Source organism: the organism of the source record quoted next, unplaced genomic scaffold (genome assembly GCF_019419815.1).
Source record: "Pyrus x bretschneideri cultivar Hongxiangsu unplaced genomic scaffold, Pyrus_bretschneideri_v1 Contig21, whole genome shotgun sequence".
NCBI classification, from domain to species: Eukaryota; Viridiplantae; Streptophyta; class Magnoliopsida; order Rosales; family Rosaceae; genus Pyrus; species Pyrus x bretschneideri.
Window position 1 is genome coordinate 1,414,636 of NW_025999513.1, and position 14,138 is coordinate 1,428,773.

A 14,138-nucleotide genomic window follows, 5' to 3' on the forward strand; every position below is an offset into this window, starting at 1 on the left:
AGAAAGAGATCACCTAATATATTGTTCCAATCAGCATTATTGAAACCATCAAATACTGCAGAATATTTTTTATGAAATAAATCAAATACTGCAGGATATTTTTTATGAAATGAACCATAATTCTTAGTGGTAAGTAAATATATCATTACTTTCTATGGCATGGCAATAGATTTGTATTTAACTATTGATTGCCGTTTATGCTATTTTGTAAATACGATCTTTTAGCGGATGTAGAAAAATGAACAATTATGGTAGTTGATATCACGTTCCGATGTTTAGTGTTAATTAAAATATGAGTAAATGTCATATAGTTTTTAGAGACTTTATAAATTCTGAGCAATATTTTCAGTAATAGTAGAAAATGGAACGTAATAACAATGATCCGAATCGTCCATCTTTTTGCATATGAAAGATTATGATTTAAAAAAAACAAAATTTGAAAAGAAAAAAAAAAGAAATTCAATGAGAAGGATGGAGCTTAAATGTAAACGACAATCAATAATTAAATTTAAATCTATGGTTTATGAGATTATAGTGGTGAATTTCGCAGTTGACCACTTCACAAAAGTTGTAAAGCATGTCATTACGAGCATTTGTAAAAAATATATATATATTATTTTTTTCACACTTCTACATTAAGTAAAAACTATTCAAAAACCTTACTACAACTTTTGGAGACAATATAACACTTGAAGACAATAGATCAAGCCAAAGTTCTAATACCATTTCACTTGAAGACAATATAACACTTGAAGAAAATTGAAGGGTTTTTTTTGTCAAAAAACACATGCATGCTTTGAGTCTCATTGACAAGGTTCTGATTTTTAAGAAAGGCTCTACAACCTTGAAAAAAAACTCCCTTATTTTGCATATCCTTCAACATTTGATATTTTGTAGTAATGTACTAATGTTTTTTTCATTAGACTCTTATTTTGGGTATGTAATACTTGAAAGACAAATGTGTTTTAGGTTTTGAAGTACTAATTTAGTATTACGTTTTTCTTTTGATTATTTCTTGGTGTAAAATATATTTTCTTTAACGGATAACGGGTCAGATCATATTACTGTTCATATTAACGGGTTGAGTTCGGGTTATGTCATATTACCCATTCATTTTAAAGGGTGTTACATGATACGATACATTAAGATATCAGGTGTGGATGCAAATTTCTTCCTCTTGTTATTGGACAAAATTGCACCTACAAAACAAATAACACCTTAGGTCAAGGCCAAGAGTCTCACGCACCCACTATGAATGGGGGGAGACTTTGGCCGAAGCACCTCCGATGCCAAAGTTAGAATTTAGAGAGAAAAGTGTTTGGAGAGTTTTTGCAAGAGTGTGGAACTAGCTTGTTAGAGAAAATAGGGTCATATATATAGGGAATGGAGGTGGTCGGCCCTTAGAGATTTTTTGTGTGAAAATGGGTGATTTAATTGGTAATTATTGGATTAATTAGGCAATTAATCCATTAATTAGCCAATTAATCTCCATTTATATGGAATAATTTGTAGTTTATGAAGTAATTACCTAAGATGAGGATGGATGAGATAATTTGGAATTTGTTACCTATTTTGGACACTCTTGGGTGATTGTCCACTGCTCGCGCGTAGGACAACCGATGTGTCTCAGGGGTGACTTTTTTTTTTTTTTTTTCCAAAAATCCACGTGTCGCCTTGTGATTATTTTAGGCTCCACAAATGCCCCCACACCTACTGGGCTGCTCGTAGGAAAGGGTAGCAGGTGTAGAGATCTTCTTGCTCTAGGAAACTTAGGATTGCTTCCTGTTTTAATGCAGATTCCCTTTTTAATATGAAATTAGATCCTTCTAGGAAAGGGAAATAAATTTCTCTCAAGGGCCGGCTACTACTTTAGGTTGCTCGGCTTGGCCAGAGCAAAGGGCAGCTTATGCGGCTGTGGTCGCAAATTGTGGTGCCGGGGCGCAATGCTAGGCGAGTCGCATGACTCATGTCCTTTGGGCTCTAAGACCTGACATGGGCTAGGCCGGCGATTGAGAGAGATGAGGAGGTCGAGGGCCTCCTGGGTTGCTGAAATGTTGGGCATGCAGGCTTCTTGCCTTTGGTCTAAGAGAAAAAATGAGGAAAAAGCCAATATGGGTTGAGTTCCCCTACCGAGTACCGTGAATATCGTTGGCTGCTTAGTTCTCTTCACTGGGAGAAATGTGGGTTGCTCTCTCTCGAGAAGGTAAAGAGGATCAAGTTGAATACTTTGGTTCGTTTGATCGTTATCATAGAGCCTACTATGAATGAAGGTGGAAAGAAAAGATCTTCCTCGTCTGCTCAAGAGATGCTGGTTAAGAAAAAACTGAAGACTTCCTCAGCTGCTCGTGAGGGTCCACCTGCTGTTGAGAGGCCTGTGATTGACATGACTTCTTCCAATGGGGAGAAAAATGAGGTTGCTAGATCTGAGCCTGAAGTGCCTGCTATGTCAAGAATGGCTAATTCGATTGTTGATAGTATTGCTCAGTGTATAGGTCTTGTCATGCCTCTACTGCCGAGGTTTATGCCAAGACATCCGTTAGGAGCTAAGTCCGGTTCTCATTCGGAAAGGCTTGCTATTATGAAAAGTGATAAGGTAGACTCTGCTGCTAAAGTGGCACTAAGGCCCACTCCCTCTGCTGCTGAGACTGGTTCACCTGCTGGGAAAGAGGAGACTGCTCGCGTGGGCAGCTGTGAGAAATCCATTAAGCCTGCTTCTAGGGAGGCTGCTGAGATATGTGTGCTCTTGAAATCAGATCTGCTTGAAGACATGGACACTTGTGCCAAGTTTTTTGATGGCGTTAGAAAGGTTTGTTTGCCCAAGTTCATTTGTGAAGCATACAACTCAATATAGAAGGACTGCTCGGCTTGCTATGATGCATATATAACAAGGCTGCCAAAGAGGTGGTGAAAACTATGGCAGCTGAAGCTTATTCCTTATCTGAGGAGATCAAGAGGTTGGACTCTAAGCTTATTGCTTGAAGGGGTTTAATATTTCTTCCCCCATTTCTCTGCAGCTTGAGACCGCTCGCCAAGATATCGTTGTCTTGAAGACTAGGCTTAACGCGATCCAAGTTAAGTATAAAAGTGCAGAGAAAGAGATTGGATGTTACATACCACATATTCAAGATCTTGAGTTTGCAGTTTCTGAGCTTCATTTCGCTGCATATGCAAAGGATGAAGAGTTGATTGCTGCTTATAATCAAGTGATCCACTTTAAAAGAATCGTCGATAAGCTTGAACCCCAAGTGTTGGAACTTCAATGTGTACTGAAGATCAATGAAAGTTTGAAAAAGGAAATGGATGAGCTGCAGCACGTCCGTGTTGGTCTGCTCGAGGAGAATAAGCAGTTGAAGGGTGAGAAAGATGGGCTCGAGGTTTTGAGACCTTCTCTATTTCTCCAGAAGACTTGCTTACTTTTACTTTTGAGGCTTCCATTGGTAAAGTAGTTGAAGAAGTTGGTGCCCAGGCTAGGGTAACCGAGGGTGAAGCACTGGATGATGTCGATATTAAGAGTGTCGCTGCTACTGAAGGTGTGGTAACCGAGTAGCATGGGATGTTCAAGCCGCTTGAGTGTAGTCTTTAGGTAGCCTTTAGGATTTTCTTTGTTTTTCCTTGTAGCTTTTGTTTTTCTTGAACTCCTTTGGACATTTCAAGTTGTTTATAAACATCATTCCTTCACTTTCTTTATCTTCTCTTCTTTTGTTCATACCCTAAGCTTTAGACTTTATAGACTAGTAGCAGGCGTGCTACTATTCTATAAGCAGACATGCCAGCGTAGTCTACGTAGCCGTAGATGTTGGTATAGAACTTTGCAAAGTTATTAACCATAGGGTTGGTAGCCGAATGCCTTACTTACAAAAGCAGACAAATTCACGTAACCACTAAGTTGTTAACCTTGGCTTTCTCCAATTTCGTAGGTTGCATAGCAAGTATCACAACACTTTAGGACTTGGTGTAAATTGTTCCACGCTTGGCAGATGTGAAGCTTATCGACTAAGTAGCATGTCGGTAATGGATAAAGCTTCGTATATGTATGCTAGCTTGTTTAACCTTTCATAAGAATGTGCGGTTGTATAAGTCTAGCATAGCTTTACTGCTCAAAGGGCAAGCTGTAGGCAGTCTTTTGGAAACCGTAAGATACCTTAGTGCACACGGTAGCAGCTTTAGGGTTCCAGGACAGCTGTCTATCGGATGTACTACGTAATGTGCCCCCTCCATCTCTAAGGCTTGGTTCCTCACGGATTAGGCCAAGAGACCCAAAATCCTTCAGTTAGCTAAGCCTTGAAAAAGACCATTGTGCCTACTTCTAGGAATCCCATCACAAGCCATCGTGTATCTAGTTATACTAGGGCAGCCAGGCTCATCCACGTCTGGATATTCGGAGTGTAGAGTTTATCCTTCTGTCTTGGAGAGCTGACTCATGTGGGTGTCGAGGAATTGGTTTACCCTCTCGTACTAGAGAGCATGGTTTTAAGCATACAGCTGAGCCAAATTGTGATTTCTTCTGAATTCTTCATTGAAAAATGAATGAAACGAACGAGAACTTAGCTGTAAGGTAGGAACTGCATAACAACTCGATAGTCCTCGGCTTGTGAGGTGGTCCACATTGAGCTGCTTGAGTCTTCAGGCTTTGATGTAGTGGGAGGTCACATATGGTACTTCCTCAAATTGTAGGCACTCCACTGCTTTTCGATCTTTTTGTCGTTTCATGGTAGCAAGGGTGTAATTACTCTTGTTGCCTACTCTGATGATCTTGTGCGGACCTTCCTAGATGGGATCCATCTTTTTGGAGTCTTCTCTGTGAGCAACGATGAAGGCTTTTCCTAGGACTAGATCTTCGGGCTGGAACTGCGGGATCTTGGCCTTTTTATTGTAGCTGGAGATGAGCTGTGCTATTAGGCTGCGATGCGGGTGATGGTATGCTCGCGCTTCTCCTCTGCCAAATCTAAGCTTGTGGCCATTTCCTTACTGTTTTGCTCAATGCTTGGCAGTAGAATGGTGATACTTGACTTGATGACATTGGGATGAATGATTGCTTCTGAGCCAAATGCCAAAAAGAAAGGAGTCTTACCGGTTGCTCGTCTTTTGGTGATGTGCTATGCCCATAGACATCTGGGAAGGTCGTCTGGCTATTTTCTTTTTTGTTGGTGAGGGATTTCTTGAGGCAGTCGGGGATCATCTTGTTGGATGCTTCAGCTCACCTATTGCCTTGAGGATATCTTGGCGTCGACATGTGCTGCTTGATGCCATACTTTTGGAAGAACTTCACCATACCTTTGCCCATGAATTGCGGGCCGTTGTCATTGATGATGGATTGTGGGATGCCAAATTGGCAAATGATGTTCCTCCATATGAAGTTCTCTATGTCCGTTTGAGTCGTGGTCGTCTTGGGCTCCGTTTTGGTGAAGTAGTTGGTTGCCACGATCATCATGCCTCTGCCCCCAAAAGTAGAAGGCATAAGTCTTACCAGGTCGATTGCCCACTGCATGAACGGCCAATGACTCGTATGTGGGGTAGGCTCGTTGGCAGGCAGTGCTGGTATCGGCTTGTAGCACTGGCAGCAGTCGCACTTTTGTACTAACTTCTTAGCATCTTGGTGCATTGTAGGGAGTCGTGGAGTTGGGGCCATGTTACATGTAGCAAGAGATGCTCAACTGCCGGTATTAGACCATTCTAGAGTTAAATTATAGAGCAAGGGTCGGCTAGGGCCGTGTGACGCGCAGTAGGAGGTAGTGATCAATTACCCGTACATGTTGCTCCTATGTAGAATCTTTTAGGGTGACGAGGACAAAACTTGCTTCCGAGTGTGTCATTCCAGTGTTCGTCTGCCCTTAGCCTATCTTTTGGGCCGAGTTGTTGTGTTCGTCAGAAAACTTTGCATCTGCCAGGGTTTACGCCTTTATCGTCACGCGTTTGGATTGGGCGGAATAATGCGTCATGAGGATGACCGTGTTCGTTTAAAGCTAAAACTTAAGCTTTCAGGTTGCAACAACGATTGCCAAAGTTAGTTTTTGAACTTCTGATAACATTGAGAAGAGCTTTTAAACTGTGGAATATAGGTAGTTGGACCCTCAGCTCTTTTCGTATGATGGTAGAGTTTATTACTGCTTCAGATACCGTCAAACAAGTGAATCAGTCCTCATCTGCTTCCGGTTTGGATAGTAGGGAGGTGATGTCAAGTACTTCTTCAAGTCTTTGAATGTGCATTGGCATGCCTCATCCCAAAGTGCATGCTTCTATGTCAGAGCGAAAGAGTCTGCTAGAGTTAGATCTTCTTTCATGATCAATTTTTTGAATAACGGGTGGTCTGCTGGAAGTTCCTTTTGGAAGGCTGCTCTAGCTATCGAGTCATTGCATCCGACTATCCTTGCCTTCTCTGCTTTGAATCTCTTCACATAGTCACAAAGCAACGCTTTTGGGTTCTTCTTGACGTTAAACAAATGGTCAGACTTCTTTTTGATCGAGCAGTAGGATAAATATTCTTTGGTAAAAACCAAACAAAGTTCGTCGAAACTTCGGATAGATTGTGGTGGCAGGGTGTAGAACCAATCTTGCACCTTGCCTTGTAGAGTGGTGGTGAATATCTTGCACATAAGATCGTCGTTGTTTCGATAAAGGATCATTGCGCTTCAGTAATGTTTTAAGTGTTTTTCCGGGTCTTCATCCCCTTTGAAAGATGTGAAATATGGCATGCTAAACTTGTGTGAAGGCTTTACCTGCTCGATCTTATCCGTGAAGGGTGACCTGCTTATGTTGGTTATGTTCTGTTGTAGAGCCTTATCAGCCACTTTGTTGTGTTGGAAATCACACGATCGCTTGTTTAGGAGCCTCTCCACTTCTTCCTGAATATTCCTTTGTTGGTGTAGCAGAGCTCTCGGCTGCCCCCAGTCTTGACCTACTGGTCTAGGCTGCTCTTCTACGTGTTCGCCTCGTCTATGCCGCGACAGCGGTGCATGTGGTGGATTCCTAGCAGGTGAGGGATTTCACAGGCTGCTGGTTGAACTTGAGCTGGATTAAGTGACTGCTTCTCTCCGTCCGTCATGCTGCTTACTCCAATGTGATGTGGATGATGCTTCTTGTGGCTTAGCCGCGAATGAACACTTCGCTTGGAAGACTGCTCATGTTGATTATCAGAGTGTGGCCCCAATCGTGAGTGTATGCTCGTTCATGGGCTTAGTCGAGAGTGCATGCTCCTCCATGCGCTAAGACGGGAGTATACGATATCTCGGAGGCCCAATCGAGAATGTACTCTGCCCAAACACTCAGTTCGTGGCTGGTCGAGTGGCTGTTTGTCAGGACGTTGCTGGAGAGGTCATTTGTCTGCCCTTGTCCTTCTTTGGGATACCTCATTTGGAACACGTTGCATTGTGGTGCACTGCAAGAGCTGGTTCACTAAGGTTGTCTGTTGTGCTAGGGCGCTTTTTAACTCTATAACTTGTTGAGACAAGTATTGTTCGCCATTTGGATTGGAAGAGCTTGGAAGGAATGTTTCTCCTTGAGCAGTGGAAGTATGGTAGACTCCGGGCGCAAGATTTGAGCTGGGAAATGTCAAATCCGTAGAAAAATATAGTGAAAATGCCCCCGGTTTGATCATCGGTCCAAAAATTTGTAGCTAGGACGGTTGAACTAGTCTTTGACCGATTTGGGCTGCTTGGAAGGCCATGGGAGCAGGCTGGACTGCGGAAGCAGATTGGGCCACAGGAGTAGGCTGGGCCATGAAAGCAGACTGTTCAGCGGGAGCAGGCTGCTCGATGGAAGTAGGTTGGGCCACGGAAGTGGGTTGCTCGAAGTATGGCACACGTGGGTGTGAGGCTAGGGCTCGGCTTGGCAACGCATTGGGCTCACGTTGGGCTTGGAGTGACATGACTTGGGTTATGGCCTTGGTGCCATGAGCCTTGGATAGCACGACTCGAGCTGTGGTAGTGGTGTCATGGACCTCGCCGTAGGTGGCCACCGCGGTGGTTCCCGTGGTGGAGCCTTATGGTGGTGGTGCCGCTCCCCCTAGGATCACCTTTAGTCTCATGGATTACCACAGTCCCATTTCTTGAATATTGGAATTTTCACTCATGGAGTTTTCTAAATTTCTAGCCATTTTATTTCTCTTTTTTGTTTTATTAAAGAATCTTTACAAATAAAAAATTCTAATAATAAGAACGTACGAAAAATGCAAGTGGACTAGAAAATAGAGAAAAAAACCTTTTTATGCTAAAGTCTTCTACGAGTGTGAATTTCAACTCTCAATGAAAGCACCAATTTGTGGATGCAAATTTCTTCCTCCTTGTTCTTGGACAAAATTGCACCTACAAAACAAATAACACCTTAGGTCAAGGCCAAGAGCCTCATGCGCCCACGATGAATGGGTGGGGGGGGGACTTTGGCCGAAGAACCTCCGATACCAAAGTTAGAATTTAGAGAAAAAAGTGTTTGGAGAGTTTTTTGGAGTTTTGCAAGAGTGTGGAACTAGCTTTTTAGAGAAAATAAGGTCATATATATAGGGAATGGAGGTGGCCGGCCCTTAGAGATTTTTTGTGTGAAAATGGGTGATTTAATTGGTGATTAATGGATTAATTAGGAATTAATCTCCATTTATATGGAATAATTTGTAGGTTATGAAGTACTTACCTAAGATGAGGATGGATGAGATAATTTGGAATTTGTTACCTATTTTGGACACTCTTGGCTAATTGTCCACTGCTCGCGCGTAGGATAACTGGTATGTCTCAAGGGTGACTTTGTCCTTTTATTCCAAAAATTCACGTGTCGCCTTATGATTATTTTTGACTCCACATCGATGTGCCACGAAAACAACATGAACGTGACAAATACGACACGAATGTCAAGTCTAAAGTTTCACACCTTCATGTAATAATTTCAAACCTAAATACCACACAGCAAATTATATGCTCTAAGAAACGAGCTCTCTTAATTACTACACATCCTATACGTCAGCTCTTTTATCTACCCTATTAATTGACAGGTTAATAATTGGAAACTGATGATGTGATTAATTTGTTAGTTTGCTTCGTTTCCATAACTATCTAGAGGTGATAAGCTAATTATCCCGTGTCTAACTTACTTTAGCGTGCATTCTTAGCTTCAAGAAAAGGGATTAGAACAGTCAAACACCGATTATGTGTCAGAGTACGTTAAGTTCTCGATCATCTGCCACCGTAGTTATAACCCTCCATATTAATCGAGACTTCTCAGCGTTGCTCTAGGCAGTTGTTGCTCGTACTGTGTTATTATCATCTCAAATTCCAAATATCATTTTAAGTAGTTAGAGAAAGAATGCAAGATGAAAAACAGAGACCGAGAGAATATCAACTATCCATTCATTGAATTGAACCAAGCTAATTAAGCTCCAATTAAACAACTAGCTATAGTAGTAATAGTGACTAGTCTATTATCTATGATTAAGAGATGATGAAGTGGGAATTCGGGGGAGCAGTTCAAAAGGAATAAATAAAACAGTAACACTAATTAAAAATAGAAAAATCTCTACCATACCATTTGTCTCCATGTTTAGTAGCAGTTATTGGCTGGTGCATTTTGTACCGGAGGCGGCCAAATTAAACCACGTCCTGTTGCGGGCGTCTGATGGCATTTTACCTTTGACCATGTCTCCAATATGATATCATTGCTTGGTAAGATTAAGAGGAGACGGCTACTTTCTTCTTTTTTGTTTTTGTTTTATAATTACTATCAAGAATTATTCATCATCATCTAATTTAAATGTGCAACTATAATAAAAAATGTTAGGAAAATTATATTTTGAAAACCACATAATATGATGATGAATGGATTGAATTTCATTTTTTATGATTTAAAGAATAAATCAAACCATCAATGCCACAACACATGCAAAATATAATCTAAAAAAATGATTTCTCTAGCATCACTCAAATTATAACCATCATTACTCAGAGAAATTACTATCAGAAATTACTAGTTACTTGACGGATATTTGTTGGACGAACCATTTTCTATCGGGTCAAAAAACTTTACCAAATGATTAAAAAAAAGTGGTCGGATAAACCTGGTCAACATTTCGAGTTTTATCAAGGGCTTTGCACGACAGCAAAATTTTGCAAGGCAAAATATTATTCGCCAGGCAATGTTTTGGCATAGAGGGGAAATATTGGCACATACTATGTTAGCATTTGCCCAAAATTTTAGTTCGTTGGCTTAAGGATGTTTGCCAGCTGAACCATTTTGTTAGGCCACGTGTGTTAACCATTGGGCAAAGCTCCACAATGACTTGTCAAAACCTCTAACACTTTGTTTACTCGACACATTCTTAGTTTTGCCCAACAAATCATATTGTTGGATAAAACCATATTCATTAAAAAGGTATGTGCCTTCTCTTTCTCCTTCTCCTTTCTTTTATTCTTCCTCCCCATAGCCATGCTGCTCTCTCCTTGTGCAAAATTCTCTCTCTCTCTATCTCTCACCCACCTCATCACCCATATGTCCCCTCTCTCTCAACTAATTGATTTAATGTTCTTTTTTTATTTGTTAAATATTTTTTGGTTAATTGTGGGATTAATTTATTTTGTTTGTTGTAAGTTTGTGCCTAGATTGAAAAAAAAAAAATTAAAGAAATGTTGCAGTCCTATTAGATTAGGAATGTAATTGTATAAATCCTAATGTATCTAGGGATATCTTGGGATATTCCCTAGGGTTAGATATTATTCTATTAGAGTTGTAATCCTAAAAGGTTAAGTAATTAACCTTCCCTACTACTATAAATAAAGGCACAATGAGGTGGAATAGAACACATCCCACAATTACACATCTCTCTCTACTATTGCCACACCCTCTCTCTATGGCGTCCATAGTTGTTCAGTAAATTATGCCTACAATACATTATCAGCACATTCTTGACGTTGCACTAAAGAGAGTTTATGCTTCAATGAGGAGAGTATTACGTTTTAATCATTCTTTTTATGATTAATTTATTATTTTATTGAATTGATCTACATGCTATTGATGCAATTTAATTTTTCTGTGTTGAACGTGATACAACGCATTGGAGATGCAATTCCAGCTTTTCGAGATGGATCTTTTACAAATTCAAAGGCTTTTTTGTTTTCTAGCAGTTAGCTACGTTAAAATAAAGGAAAATATTTAAATAACCGTGAAATATGAAAACATTCCCCATGCTGTATGAAAACATATATATATGTATATATATATTGTATGTGTCTCATATATTTGTCAATATATATTTATACGTTTCATGCATTACGCAATTTTTGCTATGTGGAATATGTGAGTCAAAGAATCGAAAAAAAAAAATAGAAGCAATTAGGGTTTTTTTAAAACCTTAGAAATCGAAAAAGAAAAAAAATTAAAATCTGAAAAAAAAAGGGAAACCTCGGCTGAGTCGTGGCTTGTAGCCACGTTCGCACCAAGTCAGAGAAGCCAAGCCGGCTCTGCTCCAAAAACCCAGATGCCCAAAACCACTCCCAGGTTCGAGACGATGCCTTTTTTTTAGCGTTTTGTCACCTGCATCACCGGATTCACCATGTTTCCAGGTGATGCTGACAGATTATTTTCACAAAATTCGATGATCCGCAGTCGTCTTCGTGGGTAGATTTTTTCGAATGGATTTGAGAGATTCCCGAAGAATTTTCGAGTTTTTGGACTTCTCCGACATCGCGATCATTTCTTGTTGATGTTTTATGGATTCCGACCTTGGTTTTGGACTGATATCGTCCCCGCCGAGACGGCGCCACCTTCTTCCCCGGCGATACCACACACCCAGTGTAGCTGGGGTGCCCTGAATCAACCACACCCTTTTTGGGCCTTGTCCAGGCTTAGCCCACTTAGGCTTCACGTTTTTTTTTTCTTTATTTCCTGGGCTAGTTGCCCTCTCGGCCTGTAGCCAGCCTGAAGCTGGGCTGATTTTTCCTGCCACCCCACTTGGGCTTCTTTTTGTTTTGGCCCATGACATGACAGCAAGCATGCAGCTTGCTTTGCTTGTTATTGGGATGCCCAATGCAGCTAGCCCGAGCTCAATTTGGGCCTTATTTTTCTTGTGTGGCCTGTTGCCAACATTAAATAACAAATGGGTCCTAGACAAATTTTATTTTTGCTTCTACGATCAACCTCGAATGGTCTCGATTTATTGAATTAATTAAAAGTGATCAGCAGTCCGTTAATCTGACAAGAAATCCAAAATTATTAACCTGAAGATCACTTTTCCTGATTTGGACATTTCTAATAAAACCACTTTAAGTGGGGTATAAGACGTGAATCTCCACTTGACTATCAAGAAGCTGAGAAACCATTTAAGTCAACAATGACAAGGAAGAGCTGAATAAGCCTTCGCCATTATCTTCATTCGAAGACTTATGCCCAAAGCATTACAAACGGAAGTACCTCCCGAACAAGCATTCCATGGCTCTTTGGCACACCATGATTATGTGTATGAATGAGTACGATTCTGAAGTTTATAAATCTGATAGAATTTTGACTGGAGAATACTTTTTCTCCTCCTTCAATGTTTCTAACTCCCTCCTAAGGCAGCAGTGCAGAGAATAGAAGTTTACCAAATTCTCGGATTTGATTACTACCACAAACGTGAGAGAAAGGTATAGGCTCAGCTTTGGCTAGAGTCTACTGAACGGTATAGACTTAGTTGGGCTGGAGTCTACCGAATGGCTCAACCCAATTCGGTCAAAGCCTACCGAATGGTGATGCCCTACTTCGGCAAGGATGCATCGAAGGGCATGCCCTGCTTCAGTAGAGATGCACCAAACGGTAATGCTCTGCTTCAGTAGTGGCCTACCGAACAGACCCCTCCAACTTCGGCTAGAGCCTACCGAACCCAAGTCTAGGTCTGTCCTTCTCACAATCCAATTTCGAGTTTTGTTTTTACAACATATAGTAGAATCAGGGCCTGCCAAGGTGTGGCATCATGCCCAAACCGTGATCCTTGGTACCTAAGACCTAAAACCTCAAGAATAAGGGATAGTATTCCCAAACCTCAACCCTGCAGAATCTACTTCGTCTCGATGGAATAGATCATTTGTTATGCACCTATTCGTGCCCCTACCAATGTCGTTAAGGAGTATCATTCTAGTAGTCAATATGTGAGACTAATTTTGCTCCACCAGAAACTGTTGGAAAAGCAGAATTTTGACATGAATGGCCTTGTTGGCCAAATCCACCCTAGTAACTTTGGTTTACTTCGTGAACATTTTTCTATGTTCTTGGATTCCCATTTGGTGTTTGTTTTCATTATGGATAATCTTATTGATATTGTCCTCGAATACGAGTTAATTGAATCATGTGTCTTGTATACATGTGACCAAATTCAATTAAACAAGTGATTAGGTAGAAATGTGGAAAAGTTAGTTGTCTGGATGAATGCAATACTATGCACACTAACTTTACACCTAAATCACATCTCTAGCAACAACTTCCCGTCTATCTAACCTGATTAAGAGCATTGGCACCTCTTTGTTGTATGAATGGAATTGAATTACCATGTCAGAGACCTTATACTCTATCCGTTTCGAAAGAACGTCATTGAGTTTTTCTAAGGATATTCGAGAGAACAATGATCATGAATGAAACCACTGAAGAAAATAGAGTGAAATATCTTTACACCACCTCCAAAAATGAGCCTGAAGCTTTGATTTAGGGCCAATGGGCTACTCCCAACTAGGAACATGCCATATGTGGCCAGCCTAGAGCTTGGTGATTAAGCAGTTTACTTACTTTGGCACGACCATTTGGGACACTTAGGTCGAACAATGATGCCATGCAGCATCTCCTTACCCGAAGCAAAGAAATTGTGCTTACAAACACACTTTGCCAAGCCTGCTCGTTGTGGGAAATTGATTTTCTAAATCATTCCTAGCAAAGATACAAAATGACCACCTTTTTCACAGTGGATTCAAGGGAATATATGTGGACTAATCCAACCAAAATGTGGACCATATAAATACTTATGGCTTTGGTTTATGAATAGATAAACCGATCATATGTTTCTCCACACACATGGATGCTAAACCACTTGGCTGATTTTAAGGGTTCATCACCCTACTTATCCCATAAAGTCTAAGAGCCTGGATAATGTCGGAGAGTTTATATTGACGATTTTTCGATAAAATATTGCATGTCTCTTG